The sequence below is a fragment of the Pararge aegeria genome, chromosome 4 (genome assembly GCF_905163445.1).
Source record: "Pararge aegeria chromosome 4, ilParAegt1.1, whole genome shotgun sequence".
Taxonomy (NCBI): Eukaryota; Metazoa; Arthropoda; class Insecta; order Lepidoptera; family Nymphalidae; genus Pararge; species Pararge aegeria.
Genome location: NC_053183.1, coordinates 385,669 through 404,669, shown reverse-complemented (window position 1 = coordinate 404,669; position 19,001 = coordinate 385,669). Strand labels below are relative to the sequence as shown.

At 36.1% G+C, this 19,001-nt stretch overlaps 1 protein-coding gene across 1 annotated transcript in view; it reads right to left on the bottom strand.

The window, feature by feature from the left end:
• LOC120637766 (FMRFamide receptor) overlaps positions 1–16,644 on the bottom strand; it is a 137,462-nt gene extending 120,818 nt beyond the window's left edge. Inside the window, exon 1 of the mRNA XM_039909776.1 lies at positions 16,284–16,644. The gene's annotated coding sequence lies outside the window, so the exon portion shown is untranslated. The remainder of the gene's footprint in view (positions 1–16,283) is intronic.
• Positions 16,645–19,001: the final 2,357 nt, after the last annotated feature.

Sequence of the window (19,001 nt, the reverse complement as noted above, 5' to 3'; positions counted from 1 at the left end):
ACCAGATCATTTCTACCGCATACTTGCAAATTGTGGAACAATCTCCCATCTAACGTGTTTCCTCAAATTACAATCTAGGGTTATTCAAGGGGCAGATAAAGAAATTTCTTAAAAGCCGGGAACGCAACGGTGGCCTCTGGTGTTGAAGAAGTTTATGGGTGGCGGTGACTCACTTGCTCGTGTGCCCGCTATTAATATAAAAAAGGTGTAAAATTAAAAAAACTCAAAAAGAAAAGGAAATAAAAATGGGAGGTACCTTCCATTTTATATTTGTTAAAATCGGACCGCTGAGAAAGGCTTTTAAAATTTATAAATTTCACATTTAAGTTTGGAATTCTAAACTTGAACTGCCTTTTATATCGAACTAAAAATTCTTTCGTAACATGTTTATCGTTGACGGAACTTCCTTCTCAGTTCCGTCAACGATAAAAATGTTACGAAATGTTACAAAAATATAAAGTTCACAAATAAAATAAGAACTTGGTACTTTTGTAATAAAAAAAAGTACTTTTATTACATATTGCATTACAAACTAATAATTTTGGGCCGGTTTATAAAGAAGCCCCAACTGTTCCAGAAGTCTGTTAACAATGCAGCGAAGCATCAAACGACTTTAAATCAAATCGATGGAGGCAAATTGATAGTTTTTCAGAGCAAAGTATGGCTTTCAATAAAGCCCTTACTTTGCATTGTACACTGACACAGGTGTTACATTATAGCAGATTCTAAGACATGTATAAGGTTATATATACCGTTGCTAAAGTATGTCATGTCGTGTGATTTTCTTTTAATAAATTGTTTTAAAATCTCCGTGAATGTTTTAGACAGCTCCGCTGTAATCTGTTTCACACAAAGCGACGCTGCTGTCGTTCTCGACCGTCGTCAGCTGCCCGCGACACCTCACACCAGCCACGCAGTACGTGTAGTACACTTGTGTTTGGCCGCTTGCCCACTCGGCTAAGTTTGTTGTGGGCTTCGTCGTAGATCAGAGTGCGTTTAGAAACCTCGTCGCTTTAGTTTGAAATATATGAAAAGCTTAGTAGCTTGTACTACCATAACAGTTTCAGTTATCAGCACATTCTCAATACAATGTACAGTTGATGCGAACAAATTAATATTATGTAAATAAAAATATGAGAAGCGGTGATAGCCTAGTAGGTAAGGTTTCGGCTTTCCTTTCGTGGAAACTGAATTTGAGCCCCAACACGGTCCTTTCGGAGTTTTTAATTCAAGAAATTTAACTATCACTTGCCTTAAACGGTGATGGAAAACATTGTGAGGAAACATTAACATCGAAGACGCATAAAAAAGTTTGATACTTTTTGAGAACCTCCAATTCCGCAACAAACGGCAGGCCGCGAACGCCCGAGAACGAGGTAAAGTCCCACCAGTTCTAAGCATTTTGATTTTCAATCATTTAAAAATGAGATAATTCCTCCAAGTGAAAGTAAGAATGCATTAATAAAAAATATAAAGACATTTTTGACACTTTGTCTGTGAAATTAGCCATGCGGCACCTTTATATCGCATATTTCAGGATTGTGGCCCTTCCACTCCCTACGTCACGATGCCGCCGCTAGCTGCTTACAGGCTGCAGTAAACATGCGTTGCATGCACACGCCCAATGCCCATATATATGCTTTACAATTCCATTGTGTCTGTTTTGGACAACTCTTAATTGCTTCCGAAAGAACGTAATGCTCATAAATTTACTCTTGTAACTGTTTTTAATTTAAGAAAAAAAGGTGATATCCGAGTGGGTAACACTTCAGCCTACCTTTCGGAGGGACCGGGTTCAATACCTATAAAACTTTTCTTGCGTGTGTTATAAGTAGATAATCATCACTTGAAATGAAATGAAGATGGAAATACACTTTATTGTACACCTAACAGAAATTAAATTATAAACAAAAACAACACAATAAAACACAGGAACAATCTCTAGCCACTCTCTATTTGTACATTTTTAGGTATCTTGCTTAAATTTATTCGGCAAAAGATTAATTTTCTATTTATAATATTATAAATGCGAAAGTTTATGAGGATGGATGTATGGATGGATGTATGTATGTATCAACTAAAATAATGATAACTTCCTAACTCAGTATACCACGTAAAGTAATAGTAGGTACATAGGATGATTATGATGTTAGCATCACATCTATTCTAGCTTCTCGATTAACTCTTACGCGGACGAAGTCGCGAGGGTCCGCTAGTTCTTCATAAGTTTTATTTCGATGATAAATTCCTTTCTTTTATTACTATAGATGAGGATATGATGGAGGATTTAGTAACAGCTAGTAGGGAAATATACAGTGCGGTCAGGAAAAGATATTATTATATCGTCGTCAATATAGTCCGGCATTTGGAAAATCCCGGATATTTTAAAGGAAAGGAAGGGCTATTATTGACTTTTGTGTTGGGAGGGTCCTCAGCGATGGGTCCCAGATAAGCCGGAAGCTCGCGTCAGTCCGTTTGTTGTTTATTGCGTTTCACTCGCAGTGTTACAATAAACATCTTGTTGGGCGGCGACATGTTTACTGTAGTCAGAGTGTCACTCTCAGATATCACACTCGTATATGGAAATTGAAAACAATATAATCTACAATGTAACTAGTGAAGCTTTGATAGCCTAGTCAGGCTTAATTTTGGCTTGGGGGGGAAGTCGAACCCCACCACGACTCTCAGGCGCAGCTGTGTTCTATGGTCGTATGAGTTTAGGTTAGACTTAAGGTTTCGATACGATGCCTCATATCAAGTAGGGGTAGTACATACGTAGTTGAATATAAATGCGTTCCAGGATAGCCCGCTGCCATCTTCTACTGCATAATCCACCAGATGAGATTGTAGTCGTGGAAACCCTTGCACAGGAATAAAAAAAATATGTTGGAATCGCTGATGATGATGAGGTGACGAAATTGTAGATTATGGTTGTTTTTGGTTTCTATTTACCATGTGTACGATGCCAGCCCCATGAATTACCATGTGATACACAGTACCGTGTGGAGAGATCAGAATACAGTTGTCACCCCGCGGGTGTCGTACGAGCTGACTGAGGGAATATAGCAGAGGACGCGCAGCAGCGTCCTCTGTGGTACCAGTACCGTTTACTGCGATCACCAACCCGTCTGTTCAGCGTGGTGATGGTCACAACCTCCCGCTGGGACAGGCTTTTAGTCCAACAGTAGACTGTTAAAAGGAACATGATGATTGTACAATACAAGTAAAGTACGATTCGGTATAAAACCAGTAGAATAATTTCGGCTTAATATCAAGAAACCGGATAATTGGTGATTCAATAAACCTCCTTGACCTGTTGTAACAGCTAGATTCGTATTCAAACGTATACATTTAGTACATAATTATAAAAAAAAATAACTTTGCAAAAAAGCTTAATGCGTCTCGACACTGTGTTTAAGACATCGGTAATTCCCGGATGGGATTATCATAAATGTTAGGATTATAAATTACACAGACAATAAATAATAATTGATCCTCAGCTTGATAGGTTTATTATTTTAGTGACTGTTCAAAGAATGGTACATTTGAATAAAATGTAATTAAGGATAAATTGCAGGCAATTAAATACACATTTTGAATGAATTGACTGAGAGCTAGTGGCTAATTTGTGGAGGCTTTTGGAGATTCATCTTTAAAGTTTTCACTCGTCCGAGAGTACAATTGCATTTGAACAATCTATGATTGAGTTGTACGACTTTGGAGCACTAAATAGGGCCTTTATCTTCCTTTTGTGAAGGCAGTGCCACTACTATTGTTCCGAACGTCCAAGTACCTTTTAATTTCCACTAGCTCTCTAGCTAAAGAATTGTACAGAGCCTGTAAATTGTCATGAATGAAACCACTCGCCTCAGACAACTTCTTCTCACTTTAAGAAGATCTCCAAGTTTAAAGATTCTTAAAAGAAAAAACTTAATTTCAAGGGTTACTGTTAAGTTCACTCACTTGGTGATGACAACAATTAAAGCCCGCCTATCCGCGTTGGAGTAGCCTACTGTATTTAGACTTAAAATAACACTTCCACATGCTTGTCGCGGACTATAGCAAATTAAACTTAATGTTCTTAATACTTTAACATATTCTTTAAACCATAAGTTGGTAGTAGTCATAGTTAGTAGGTAGGTAGGAATCATATAATAAAAGCGTATACTCTATCCCACAAATGACTTCTGTACCTTTCGCCGACGATATGCAGATGACACAAATTTATGACCATTTCTTGTAAGTCGACTGTTTACATCTCCAATACAACTATGAATCCTTTAAGGTATGTATACATAGTGATAGCTAGATAGTGCTTTAATGCATGTAGAAGGTGCTCACAAGTAGCCAACCATCGTCATCATCATCATACATTTTAGCCTCTTACGTCCCACTGTGGGGCATGGGCCTTCTCTCTCAAAGAAGAGTGTAAACCAACCAAGTTGCTATTACATATTTTATTTATTTATTTGGTATGTATGACCCATCACTACGCACTACACTATAACATAAATAGAATAATTAAAAACTAAACTAAATATTAAAAAAAAAAAAAAGTTACAAATTAAAATTTCTGCGTCCAGGCTGCCCTACGTTGAGTTTGAGATTATTACAAAACCGATCAGCACAATTATGGAATTGCTCAGGAAAATCCACATTCCTTAGCTTATTTACATTATGTCCACTGAATTTTTTTAACTGAAAAACTCAATAATTAGTTCTAGACCCGACTCCGATACCAAACCCAGGCCAGGCGTTCTTGGCAAAAATCATACAGTAAGGTATCGCACGGCCTCCCACTAGATAAGCCAAATTAAAGTATAGAAATTAAAAAATTTAAATGCTTCCTCCGGGTATCGAACCGGGGGCCTCCGAACCATTGATCTAGACCAACGTGGTCAGCCGTTAGTTGTATAAACTAGCTATTTAACGTTTACATCGTATTATAAAATTAAGTACACTAATTAATTATTTCACTCACTTCCACATTCCTACAATACTCTGCGTACAACTCGCCCGGCGAGAAATATCAAAGTGATGTAGAACTTATACTTTATGATAATGTGATGTATGAATTTGTATTACATTTGAATAACATTAGCTAACTGGTTAAACCTCACTAGCGGAAAATGTCTACAGAAAATTAGATTTTCCAAGCGCCAGGCTAAAATAGACCTAATCATGATAGGTTTAAATCTGAAGTTGGTGAACCCATTTATAGCCAGCGCCCCTGGTGGACTGTTAACGTAAAAACCTTAACTATATTGAAATGAACGAGATACAACTTTACATTTATATATGGATTAGGATAGAGTTTTGGCTGTTGTCGACTTGTTAACTCTTCTAACTCCAGGTATAATAAATATTATTTATACAGGCTCTTAAAAATATTTCTTAAAAATTTACTTTCATCACCATATAGTTCTAATTTAAATTATTTTACTAAAACACATCTTTACTAGGCCGAGGGCACTCCATAATCAATACTGAAGCTAAAACTGTGTTTTTCTATTTTGTCTGTGTGTATGTCTGTATGTCATGGCCGCGCCTCACGCTGAAACTACTGAATGCATTCTAATGAAACTTTTTAATGTTTAAGGCCATACTACGGGGTAGGACATAGGATACTGTTTATGACGAAATTCAGGGCAGTTTCCGTAGTAGGATGAAAATGTTTAACGATTTACTTATGTTTAACGATTTACTTATGTTAAAAATGTTAAACATTAACTTCGTCAAATGTTAACCGATTAAAATAATTATTTTTGGAAAGGACTATCAGTTAAGTTTCACCCAAATTTCGTGCAGATCTGATGAATATGATTGAATATAAAGGACAGACTTGTCAGCGGACTGTAGGACATCAGCAAATCCCTCACTTTAGCCTTTACGATAATGAATAGAAAAAGTCTGGCCACATTTATGAGGACTTCAGTGCTAGGACTAAATAGAATAACTTAGAAATTTTCTTAGTTAAGCATACGAATCAACTAACGATGATTTCGATTCTACCTTTAGCGATTACTATTCTATGTTAGTTATATTAATATTATGTTATTATAGAAGCTGAATCGGTTGGATGCCAAATTATCTTTCAAAGACATCCATTTAGTGACTTGCTTCAACGTTCCCACCCACTATCCACCACCAGTATCGACAAATTTGTAGTGCTGCTATTCATCGTCAAAAGCTATAGGGAATGCAAAGTATTTGAAATAAGGCAAAACGGGAGCAGGTCGTCGGGATGGGCATTTGCGATTGCGTGATTGAAGATTTCAAATAATAGTTCCAGTTCTAATGAAAAAACTTAACGTTTGGCATCTGGTTTATTGAAGTAGGCGTAGTCTATGTGCGCTGCGTCCCTTTATATACGCGGGCGAAACCGCAGGGCACACCTAGTGTCAAATGAAAATAAAGAAATTGCATAAAAAATTCGAAAATTCATTGTTACTACTAAAGTTATATTTTTAGATAAGTTATGTTACAAATTTCTATTCTACGACGGATTGTAAGAATATATTTATATTTTAACTGCCAGCTTTAATATTCCTGACTGCAAAAACATGTTTTGCACCCATACATGTTTTCACAGCCTTGCAAACCTCATTGCACTATGTATTTCAGATTCCCGAAATAAAAAGTTGTCAATTCCAATTTCTACATAAACTTCTACCTGCCTATAAATGTGTCATTAAAATCACGTTAGGACAAAATAGTTCCAACGATTAGCTCGGCGAAGAACCAAAAAGGCAGTATATTAAAAACGTGAATTTGGGTTATGCGATCTTTTAAATAAACATCTGTAAACATCTGCGATGGAATCACAGACGAATTTTATTTAATTGTATTAAAAAAAGGTAAAGCAGTCTATCCACACAATGTATAGGCGCTGCTCGCGCTCGGCCGTTGTTTTTACGAACACAAATTTTCCTCGTAATTATTTTTATAAATACATGTGATGGTGGAACGCCCTTGCCAAAAAACAACATTATTTTTATTATAGTCAAATCATAGTTATTTTAAACTAATAACATACATACATCTGCTGTGCTGTTATTTTATGTTTTATTTTTATTCGACTCGTACTTCGTTTTTTCTAGCGATATTACTGTCTCTGTGTAATCGGAATCGATATTGGATTTTTGAAGTTATACTTCTTTTGGCGTTTTTGGCTTCTAAGTTTTCACGATGTGCACGCACACCGTTACAAAAAACCAATTCACTGAAGTTAGATATAAGGTTTGACAGTGTACACTTTCAATTGTCAAAGTCTTCGAGCTCTTTCCGGTAATTTAATTGGTTGAATTGTACAAAAATCGCAAATTTTAATGTTGAGTGAAACTAATTTGTCCGATAATGAGATAATTAGCAGATAATGCGTTATAATAAAACTCTCAATGTATTAAATGCCTTTTTTCTTTTGTTAGTGTCGTTTTTTCTATAAGCTTAGAATAAGGCGAAAGGTGAAATTTTTGAAAAAAGGATTTGCGACTCTAAATTGAGTGACGATAGGTCCGTTTTACTTTGACGGTACAAAGTTTAATGCTAGAACACGACTCCTCGATTGCGAGCAAGTAAATCCTGTACCAAGGCTACAGTAATGGCCGTTATCCCCTGGCAGCGAGCGCGGCGCACAATGCGGGGCATGCAGACAGATTTAAATAATTAGACGGCATTAGCGCGAGTATGTGCACACCACCTCTGCAACCTCCGGACACGAACACAATGCCATATTCAGATGTGCATATTTAGGATCTTTTAGTTTTCAGTATCTTTTTATTTTGGTTTGGTTTATGATTTATTTTTATAATAATCGAGCTGCTAGTTATAACTTCATTGTCTAAGAATTGTCGCCGAGTGTTTTCAGTGCGGTATTACCATGGGCGCTGGGTGCCCCAATATGTACCACTTCTCCGTGCTATTTGCCCTGCTCGTCAACACTCTAATTGCACAAATCGTAAAGCTAAGTCGGTCACTTGATCTTGATGAGATCCTCCGAGCATAGATATCTCTCTCGTTCGCCCGTAGTTTTGTTATCAGACAGCTAACAACCATCCTTTGATGCCAAAAGTTATGACCACCAATATTCTTGTCTTCACAACCAGAGGTTTTGACATTATAAGTTAACTAGATACATGGTTAATGCGTTTTTTACGTTTTTACTCTCGTATGTTACTCTACGCCCTTTCAAATAATTCGATGGCAAAAATCTAATTGAGTCGTTGCTTAGGAAGGCAAACGAGCATACTTTCGCTATTGTAATAGGCTGACCGGATAGTAGGAATGTTTTATCAAGTATGCGAAAGTAAACTTCTATTTTACTCGGAGGACAGACACACAGTTCGTACAAGTTTGGACGAGTTGTTTTGAATGTGTCCCGCCCAGCCGGGCCCGCAGGCAGATGTCATAAATAACGTGTCTCACTTGTAAACTTTGCCAACAACACGCATATTTTTCCGTGTCATCTCTCTACTTACTTTTGTGTATACTTTATTTACGTTATTGCCCGTCAGGACAATGACTCCTTCGTTTATTGAGCCGTAACAATGTCATTGCTTCTAAAGACCGTCATGTCACTCACGGTTACATCACCCATTGCCATCATCAGTTTATCAAAGACGTTTCACCTACGGTAATGTACATCCTCATCATCAAGCCCATTACAGAGCACGGATATCGTTTCAGGATGTGAAGGGCTTAGCCAGGTACGGATTGGACTTCGCACGTCTTTTATAACATTTTGTAGAACTCTCAGGCATGCAGGTTATTAGCGATGTTTTCCTTCACGTTAAAGCGAGTGAGATTGAAATCTTAAAACACACATTAATGTTAGAAAAGTTAGAGGTGCGTGCCGGGGTTCGAACTCGACCCCCCGAAAGTAAAGCTGAAGTCCCATCCACTAGGCTATCACCGCTTCCGTTTACTGTTATAATATACGTGAAATATATAATTGTCAGCCGTGGCTTATGAGTAGCGTCAGCTGTGCATGGGCCCTCTCTTTCATAGGGCAGCGTGGAATACGATTTAGGGTTTAAACCCTCCAGTACGGGCTATGAAAGGGATATGAAAAAGATTAATTCGTTCCGTGTCCGCTGTTTAGAAGCTCCGCTGCCATCAACACAAACGATAGACTAATGATAAATGCTGTTAAATTATAAGCTGTTGATTTATAGAAACAATAGCTGAATTTATTTCGGTCTTCTTTCGGTAAAATCTGCCTTCCAAACCGTTGGTGGGTTTATTTATTTATTTATATATTGGGTCTACCAGCGATTTCACATAAATAAAAATAATATAATATACTTATCATATATATATACATTACACAGAGTATGCAAAACCATTGAAAGGTAAACACTACATGCTAATTTCGCTTATGAACTAACAATTTTCAAAGAGAATCAATAAAAACGAATAAAAAGAACAACAACAAAAGCGGAAAAAGTTACAAACGGAAAAAACTAAATTATTATTATAAAAGAAGTTATAATTAAAATTAGAACTATGTTTAACTACTCTACATACTAAAGTGACTAATTATAAAAAAATAAACAATGATTAAGAAATAAAAGTTACTAAAATATAAATATAAAGTAACTATAAAATTATGATTAAGTTACTGATGATAATTTTAGGTGAACTACGAACAGACAGACTTTATGATATAAAAAATCCTCTCAGTGGTGTGCACATCTACGTCGTCTGCGTCAGATAGTATAACATGGGAAAACGTATTTCCATTAGTTGGGCATTTATAAAAAAAAAAAATGCTGAATCTCTTCAGGTCTTTTCTTTGTAAAATCTGCCTTCAGAACTGTTGGTAGAGTCACTACAAACGATTAAAATTGAAGCTTTAAAAGGGCTTGTGAAGTAGGCCTAATGGGAATAAACAACAAACAACGATTTCTCGAAGAAATATAACATCGGCGAAAATTCGCGTCGACGCTTGACTTCACAGCACCTTTGAACTTTTTGTTAGTAAGGTCTCGCCTGTCAATTAATCAATTGTGACTTACCAAACCGCATGTTTTGCAGACCGTTTAACTTTTAAATTGTGTTTTACCAAACTATAAAAAAACTTAAGTAGGAATATTCATTTTGTTTTTTTATTTCAGCTGATTAATAGCATCCTCCGTTCGATTTCATGGTCTCTAACCGACTGCGAATAGAAGGAGACGGTTCCGATGCCTAATCTGCTTTACCGAAATTACTACGCGATCGAAGTTGCAGTGAACTGCTAGTACTAATAATGAAGCTAAATAATATGTTTTTTTTGTTAGAAGTTAGCGTTCCACGCGAAGTTTCTGTCGGTTTTGAAAATGTAGCGTTTGATAGCACACTTTTGAGAAGCTATTCATCTCTTATATATATATTTACATCATGCTACGAATCTAAGGAGCCGAGCAAAGTGAAAATGTTATAAAACGTGAGCGAGGCGACAGAGATGGTTTTTCCGAGTATTTCTCGTAGTACTTTATTGGAAACATTTACCTGACGTTCTCAGACAAAGTCGTGGGTAAACGGCTAGTTCTATAATAAAAGAATATCCTTAAACACGTTCAAAACTAAAACTTGATATAAATGCCAAGATTACGAATGACCGTTATATTCACGTATGTACAAAAAATTACTAAACCAGTTTGACCACATTATCTTTATGTGTCAAAAATGACTTTTATCTTGATCACCCGTAATTATTATTAGCAATACGTGCTATATTAGCGACAATGACTTGTTTTTAATGTGCGAGAAGATGTACCTCAGAATAATGAATATTCATGAATATGAGTGCACACAACCTAATACTTTTCCCCATGAACGCAGAAGCTATAATATGCGTTTGGCGTTAGAGGTTTTGAGTGCGTTTGTTACCATTTTTCCATAAAATTAAACAGTTTTTTTTATGTTTCCTTAGTTCCTAAATAAAAAAATTGTAGATATGCTAAAGGATTTAGGTTAGTTTTAGCTACAAGGAAGCGCTGCAAATGTGTTTAATAGGACTCTGTGGAGGTTTGCCATTTATGTTGATTTTTTTCAATTAAAATTTGTTGATTTGTGTAAATTTTTGTCCTAGTTCCGCCACTAGCAAACACAGCGCAGCTTCTATAATAAATCAGAAAAACAGAAAAACATAAGCTAAAAGAGTATAAGTTCAATAAGAAAATACAATATGCATAACAAAAAGTATTACAGTTACACTTTGGGAAAATCGTTTATTATTTTATAATATAAAAGAGAAAGTGTGTGGGTATGGCTCCGTATAGGCTCCGAAACGGCTGGACCGATCTCCATGAAACTTTAAGGGCGGAGATTCCCTTAAAGTTTCATGGAGATCGGTCCAGCCGATTGACCTGGCAAGTAATCCTGTAAAGTTTGGTGACGATCGGAGTACTCATATTTTTGAAATGTCAAACTGTCAAATACAGCTTTTATTTACTATGATGATATTCTATTGTTGGGTGTACATGGGTGTAGATAATGGTCTTCACCCGCTCGAGAAAAGAATGAATACGAATAGAGAAAATATGATTTATTATATTATGAGACTTAAATTAAAAATTTAATGATGTAATTTTATTGTTTAAATAAAATAAAGCAAAATCTAGCCCGGCGAAGCGGGTTGGGTACGCTAGTATTTTGTAAATCAGAGTTTTTGATGTGCCTTGTTCACGCAGCAACACAGCGACGGGTTTACGTGATTCTTTCATAGAGATAGTTTATGTCGCTTAGGGTCGCTATGGGTTTAATATCACTGCCATGCCCCTAACAGGTTGGTTCTTTACCACATTAGACTGCATCATAACATAAGATTGCAGTCGAGGGCTTAGTTGTAGTGAAATAAAAAAAACTTTTTGTCCATAAGACTGCATGATGTGACAAAGTTAGCGTCTCAGAATATCATTTCGCACGCGAAATCTCGGTACCCAATATGGTAAAGCACGTGGCTAGAGATATGCGGGGTCAAATGTCACAGTTCGGTAGTATTTATTTTTGACAGATTACGGCGCGGCCCCGTCCTTGACACTGGACGGTCGTGTGTAGAGACACCTAAGAACAAGATTGACATTGGGCAAAGCTTATTGCCGCGAAACTACTAAAATTATAGCCAGTAACTTAATTATTTATTTTAATTCTCATTATTCAACATCACATCATCCTACTAAAGGGAACGGGTCTCCCACAATGAGAATAGTGTGGAGTCCAAGTTTCCTCACAATTTTTTCCTTCAACGTCGATGCAAGTGATATTTTTATTCCTTAAAAGGCAAATAACCTAGAAAAGTTAGAGGTGTGTGCTGGGATTCGAACTTGCCCCCCGGATAGTATAGTCGAAGTCCTTGCCTCTGTGATATCGTCTCATCATATTATTACGTTGTTCCTGATAAATAAATATGAACCACAATGCAGTGGGATATAATATCCGAAAATGCGAAGGGGTTTCTACACGCAGAAGAGAAATATTTTATCCTTAGTTATATTTTAATGCTTCAATACCTTTAATCTTTAATGTGTAAATGCGTTTGTTTGTTTTTTTGTACTTCTTTCACGTTACAGATTATAGATGAAAATCTGTGGCATACGATACTATTGACCGACAAATGTTCGCGGTTGAGGTCGCGGCCCAAGCTAGTTCAAAATACAGATTATTATTATTATTACAGCAAACAGCCTCGGGGCAGTTCGCAAAACGCAAAGCACAAGGCCGTTGGCTTGTCGCACGGATTTAATGGATTTGTTTGACACTTGAGGAAACTATTTTTTAGTCTGTAATCTTGTTTGTCGATTCATATCCAACATTTAGATTTAGACGGAGATCATTTTAATGTTACCTCGGTACTTAAATATTGCTCTTCAACATTGATTTTTTTGAACACCTTTGACATATGCACCTCAGCTGCGTTAGGAAACATTTTTACGAATCGCCGACTCACACTGCCTTCAAATATATTTGTTCCTAAAATGTTTACATAAAAAAGAACCTCGCTACCTACTATGCAATATTATGAACAGATTGAATCTTTTTTCTATAAACTTATAATACAACTTATGCATTCGTTTGTCAATCGATGCTGTGATCGGCATAAATATTCAAAAAACATTACATTCAATTTATTGGCCTGTTCTCTGCATGACGTTGTTACATCAGACAAGTTGATATCAATATTTAGTACCAGCAGGTGCCCGCGTTCTTTGTCCGCGTTTATTACAGCTTTTTACGAAACCCGAGACTACCGCTTGTTTTCCTAAACCACTTCCGTCCTTCCAAATAAATCTATGCCAAATATGATGTTTATTGGTTTTTGTTATTGTGTTAAGGAAGTATATGCGAACAAGCACACATTCATCATATCAACCCATTACGGGGCAAGGGTCTCCTCCCACAATGAGAAGAAGTAAAGGCCGTGGTGCATCACGCTGGCCCAGTGCGGATTGGTGGACTCCACACATCTTTGAGATTATGTAGAACTCTAAGGATTGCAGGTTTCCTCACGATGTTGCCCCCGAATGAACTCGGCCCCCCATAAAGTGAAGTCGAGCTTCTATCCACTGCGCTTCCACCGATTCAACACACACGTTCGCATTTATAATAGGTATTAGTACGGATTCTACAACTTAAACTACTGAGGGCATCAAGAACATAGGCGAAGAGTGTACAATGCAATGATATTAAGATTTCTATGATTGAAATATATTCAGAAGGATAAAAGTTTGTAAAGGCTTAAAAATCTAGTTAAAATCGACAGCAGGTACTTAAGTAACATTCTTTTTGTAAGTAGCCACTTTTAGGTCAGGAAAAGTATTAATACTATAAAATGTAAGTTAAGATTACTGTCCGTTGTAATAACTAGTATAAAGTTTTCGTTATTCCGTTTTTCAGGAGCCTACGTTACAACTGCGTTCTTCGTTACAAACGTAGATTCCGATTATTGAATGCCGAAGCTGTTTTTATTCTACCTTTTGGTCATCCAGCTTATAATTTTAACAGCCTGTGTGTTCAAATTCGTTTCAGGTGACCCACTTGTCTTAGGCATTGTGACTTAAACTACATTTTATCGACATCGATATGTTTTGTGATTAATCCAGCAGCAAAATGGCGCAATGTCAAGTTACCGATATTGTAGTAGGTACGAGTACGTAGTTTAAGTTCACAGCCTGTTTGGAAGATGCTGGAATCGGCCAGAAAAGTTGCATTCTCTCGATACAGATGTAAACACAATTCAATCTTCATAAGACGATCACTTTAAGAAGTAAGACTTTTATCAGATAGGTATTCGGTTTCTATTTATTTCATAGTGTGATGCCTAACGGGATCTTATTTTGCATATCTTTTGCGAAAGGTGCATAAGTAATTTGTTGGATTGAGTATATGCTCTTATAATATGATTCCCAAGGTAATTTTGGACCTGCGAATTGCATAAGTTTAAACAATGTGTTAAAACACATTTAATAAATCGTCGTCATCTCTCACAAGATAGAAAATTTGAATTATTGTAAACTGTAAAATGATGTTGAAAAAGAGCAATCGAGCAAATGAGTTTTTGGCCGGCTCCTCTCGGTGGAATCTGCCTTCCGAACCGGTGTACAGTGCTAGTACAAACAGACAGACTTGACTTTTCTAAACTGCTTAAAAACTCGGCCTACTTGAAATAAATGAATTTTGAATAATATTTTTTTTGAATTTTCATATAATATACGTTCTTGTGTAATGAGTCGTTGCTGCGCATTTATTCAAATTCAAATTCAAATTCAAATTCATTTATTTCAAGTAGGCCTACTTTATAAGCACTTTTGAAACGTCAAGTATGCATGTTTGTGTGACTCTACCACCGGTTCGGAAAGCAGATTCTACCGAGAAGAGCCGGCAAGAAACTCAGTAGTTGCTCTTTTCCAACATCAACATTTACAATCATTTTGCTATCTTGCGGGAGATGAGAGCGAGGCTGGCTGCTTCCATTCTACCTTGTCATTGAGGAATTCATCAAATGTATAGTAACCTCGCTGTACTAGATGCGTTTTTACACATTTTTTAAATGTATGCATTGGTAGGTCAAGAATTTCCTTAGGAATCATGTTGTAAAAGCGTATACTCAACCCAAGAAAGGAGTTCTGCACCTTTCGCAGACGATATGCAGATATCACCAATTTATGACCGTTTCTGGTAAGTCGATTGTTAATTTCAGCTTTTGATTTATAAAGAGTAATATTTTGCCTCACAAAGACTATATTACTATAAATGTATTGCGAAGCTACTGTAAGAATACCTATTTGTTTAAATTTTTCACGAAGCGATTCGCGTGATCCAAGTTTATTCAGTGGCCCGATAATGTCTTCATTGGTGTTAAATAAACTTTTCATTTCAATGGTTTCACGGCCGACCGGTGCGTCTAGATTCGATAAATAATACAATCAAATCTATTTTCTTTAAAAAACTAGATTTCTAGTTTATAATATTATGTATATTGCTATTTATATGTATTTTTGCTAAAAATATACGAATATTTCTATTATGAATAAAATTCATGAATAATAATGTATCGGAGTAATAAAATAAAACCAGATGAGCGACCGCAATGTTACACATAGATTTCTTTTAAATTATCGAATTTCGATTATAATTCATACTTTTCAAAATGCCGTGGTTGAAACTCTGCCAAGGTTTCTTGTTTACTATAATTTTTTCTCAATGTATTTCGTCGGTTGGAAAAATGATTCTTTTTCTCGGCGGACTAAGAGTAAGTATCATGGGATGTTAATCATTTTTTATCGTTTACATTTATATTACTGATACCGCGTGACTTATTTTGCGTACAATTACAGTTTTGCAATATATTAATATGGGATTGAAGGTATAGGGCAAAAATTGTATTAATTTTATTCCTTCAATATTATATATTTGCAGCCTTTTTATCATGATTGAGTTACAAACATATCAAACTTTTCATGTACTTTAACTATTGTGTAACATCAATTATAAAAAATACATGCCCTTTCAAAAGGAGTTGTTACATTTACCGTCGATTAGGACTTTTTTTATAATATTTATAAAACATCACAAAAGTAAATATTATAAAACCTACTAATGATGATCGCAATAAATTTATTCTTGAACGTAACAACAATCCGTTTTCTTTGTAATGTGTGATGTAATTCAAACCAAATGTTTTATAAGTACCTACAGCTATTTTACGAGTGATCGATTTTCTTCCAATAGTTTAAAACTAAAAAAAAAAAACTCCACTCATACATAAATTATGCAAATGAAGATAGTAAATGGGCACTTACGTATTCATCAATCAAAACGACGCGGTGACAAAACAAATACTCTTCAATAATTAATTATCAATTCACAGTCGTAACTACACATTGTTATCATAACTGCCGAAATACGTCGTCAGAACGCCGCACTAAATAACAACACTATGTCATAAACTGTAATAAGTGTCAGATTGATTATATGGTAACTTGTAATTGTAATAGAAACAGTAATAGATAACAGATACTGTTTCGGCGTGTAAGCTGTAATACAGTTTTAGTTTTCTCGTGAAAGTTTTCCCGCGCCAGCTCGTGGGCGCGCGGCTCGGTGACGCGGTGTCGGGCAGCGGCGTCGGCTCGCACGCTCTCTCCGCACGTAACTGGCGGCGCTCGGGCGGACGCGGCGCTACCACGTTCCCGCGTCATACTGGCTCAAGTCTGACACTCAGCTTTTTTGAAATTCGAATCACCTAAAGAACTTCGTTTATTCCAACTACACTCAAGGGGGAAAATCACATACAAAGTTACCAATTTCTAGATTATTTTTTTTATTTATTTCTAGATATAACTGGTGGACAAAGCAGATGGACCACCTGGTGGTAGGTGGAACTCCATCGCCTGTAAACAGAGCAATACGTAGCAGGGCGTGTAAGGAACACATCCATTGTGTCCAACAACCCGAGGCGTAGAAACCTCGTGTCTGTGTAACTACACCGGCAACCACGCCCTTCACATCGGAACTCAGTATTGAATGAATTCAGCAACAATGAATGAATGAATGAATGAATACACTTTTATTGTACACCAAAGAGGTACTAAGATATAAATACATATAAAGAGAGTACTATTTGGTGGCCTTATCGCTACATAGCGATTTCTTCCAGGCAACCAATGGCGTAAAAGGAAAAAACATAGAAAAGAGGTAAGTGGTGCAATAAATAAGATTTTAAATTATACAAATATATAAATAATATATATATATATATATATATATATATAAATATAACTATAATATATATATCTTTTACATATAAATACCAATAAAATATATAACATATAACACATATAACATTAAAATTACACATTTAAAATGATCCGCTTTAGCGATGTTCGGCTGAAAAAGACAAATAATGATCCTTCACTAGTTTCTTGAAGGTCCTAATCGAGGAGTCCTACAAATTGAAACCTCTCTTTCAGGTAAAGAGGAGTAGAAAGATGAAATAAAACACAGTACAGAATAGAAACAATGTGCAAATTCCGGCGACGTCTGATAGGTAACCACTTGAGACGAGACCGACATTGAGAAATATGATCATATTTGCGCAACCCAAATATGAAAGAATATTTTTATTTAATGAAATAAACCAAATGTCTTAAGTTAGTTATTTAAATATCATCGAAAACACTGCACATGGGCGATACATTTTTTACTTAACTTGCCAGCGCCCTCTAAGGTAACCTCGATTTTATGGCGGGAATTTTAAAACATACATTATTATACATTTCTTACATATCTTTTACAAATTACAGATTTAGTTTAAAATCGTCGAATTAGCAAACGACTACCCCATAATTGAAATGAATTAATATGTTAGGTTGTTCATATACTTTACGATCAATTTCTCTTCTTTCTACATCATAAATCACAATGGAGGTATATTTTTAATATTGAAAGAAATTTTAGAGGGAGGTTGTCCGCTCTAAAAAACATAATTACGCTAAAAGTTACTTGTAAATATTTAAAATTACAAAACTACCCCAACTTACGGGCTAAACAAAGCCAAACTCAGTACTTAAAATAGTGTATAATATGAAACGAATGCTAGAATTCTGGAGTCTCTCAAGTTTATTTAACTGATCTTCAGTTAAGTTAACATAGCTTGCGTCAGCGTAGTCAAGAATGGGAAGGAGTAGGGTCTGTGCGAGCATAATTTTGGTAGGTACCGGAAGTAAATACCGAAGACGACGCAAAGAGCCTAGAGTTGCAAATGTTTTTCTGCTGATCTCATTAATATAGTACGTCCAACTTAAGGTTCGGTCAAGATAAATGCCCAAGTTTTTTACATTTTCACAGTATGGGACTGTGACACTATCAAACTCAATGGGGGGGGAGGGAAAACCAGTCAATCTTTGAAATCTGCCTTCGACTGCCAATAACAATAGCTTGAGTTTTTTTTGGATTTACGTTAAGGCCATGCGCTTTACTCCAATGTTATCTTTCGGCCGAAATAAGCACGCACGTAGTACTTTCCCCGATGATCTCTGTCACCAAACGCTCTATTCCTTCGGGGATTTTCTAATTTTCCTCATAACTGCTAAAATGGGTCTTTATCAAGTTATAGCGAGACAAACAGTTGAAACCAGCACCCATCAGGGCCACCTGCTTGCTGAAATAATCATACGGGAAACAAAATTAAGAAATTGTTATTGATTTTTTTTCCTTTTTTATTCCACTACAAGTCAGCCGTTTTCTGCAATTTCACCAACCAAGTGATGTTGTAGTCTAAGATCCTTTTTCCAGAGATAAGTCAGAAATTAAGAACTGCCAAATTGTTCCTGCCAAGGATCAAAATTCAAAAGTCAAAGTCAAATATTTCTTTATTCAAATAGGCACATAGATGACACTTTTGATGCGTACATGACATGTAAAAGATGGCATAGGAGTGAGTTGATGGCAATAAATAAATTCGTCAACTTAAAACTAAAACCACGAGGGTTTCAAACGCGCCCTGGCACCATCTCACATTG